The 1,222-nt window shown below is 35.3% G+C and overlaps 1 non-coding gene across 1 annotated transcript; it reads right to left on the bottom strand.

Annotated features, from left to right (window-relative positions):
* Positions 1-273: 273 nt before the first annotated feature.
* LOC139587570 (U6atac minor spliceosomal RNA) lies at positions 274-374 on the bottom strand. The gene has a single exon (XR_011678441.1). It is a non-coding gene; the product is annotated as a U6atac minor spliceosomal RNA (small nuclear RNA).
* Between the last annotated feature and the right edge of the window lie 848 nt (positions 375-1,222).

Below are 1,222 nucleotides of genomic sequence, written 5' to 3'. Positions count from 1 at the left end.
GAAGTCTCCTGGGGGTTCTTTTTCAGGTCTCAGGGACCATGGATGCGTTAATGACACTCTCATGTAGCTTGGCTGTATTTCCCTTTATTAAAGTTGTATCATCCATTTTAGGCACAATTCATTCTAAATCCCAAACTTAAACCTCTACAAAAGGTTAAAAATATATATTTAGAATTAATGAAATTCAAATTACACAGTTTCTCAAAGCCAGTGTACTTGTAAAATGAACCCTCTCACTGCAGCAGGGATAAGTGAAGCTTAAAATGACATTATAAAAAAAAAAGGCATTTTTGCCCTGTATGGATCAACTATTTTATAAAATATTGCCTCTCTTCTGAGGAGAAGTGAAAACCTGCTGTTCCTGCAAAAAACATGAGTGATTTCATCTAGGAGAGCACAAGATGGGGGCAGTGAGGGAAATACCATATGAAACACCAGTATGGCACCATCTGGGTGATTCCCAAGTCACAAGAACACTGACTGCAAGGAAAGGAGATTAAATGAGACACAATAATTACAGAAATTAATCCTGCATAAATGAAAATCAATGGAAGAATGCCTTAAGTTTCCCTTTTTTTTTTTTTTTTTTAATTTCTTATTAGTAATTGTTTGTGCTACCTTTGTCTTATGAAACTCTCCTTCATGTTTAGGTTGGCCAGTCACCAGGCTCTCATTTTGATGACCCTCCAACTGGAGACTGGGTTCCTGTTTGAGATCCTAATCATCTCCGCCACATTTTGAACAGAATCAGAGATCTTTCTGTCTTCTGATGCGTTTTTAGAGCAGTTACCATTAACTTTTAGTTAGAACTTTCTGATGTGTTTCCTTAAAGTGCATGAGAGAGGTGGGGTCTGTATAAATTTTGCGCAGGGTAGAACAAGCAAAGAAAAATTTTAACATGGAAACATGCAAATAGATGCATGCAACATTATCAGAGGAAAATAACTTTACCTGAAACAAAGGTAATAAATGAAGAAAGAAATGTAAAAAATCTACAAAACAGTTCTAGAGGAATCAACAAACCAGTAAATTAGACATGAATTTGTAGTGAAATAAGGGAAGAGAAAATTAGTTCAGTCTTCCCTGTATAAAGGATTCTTGTGATCTACACATTTAATCTTTGCCTCTCTCTGTCATGCTCTCTTTCTGTCTCTGGAAAATAATTCTCAAATTGTCAGAACTAAATAGCTTTTTAATTAAAAAAAAAGAAACCACACCAGAA

Source organism: Agelaius tricolor, unplaced genomic scaffold, assembly GCF_023055355.1.
Source record: "Agelaius tricolor isolate 1412-34295 unplaced genomic scaffold, bAgeTri1.0.p SCAF_2, whole genome shotgun sequence".
Classification (NCBI taxonomy): Eukaryota; Metazoa; Chordata; class Aves; order Passeriformes; family Icteridae; genus Agelaius; species Agelaius tricolor.
Note: the sequence above shows the minus strand (reverse complement) of the source record. Positions and strands in the feature narration are given on the sequence as shown.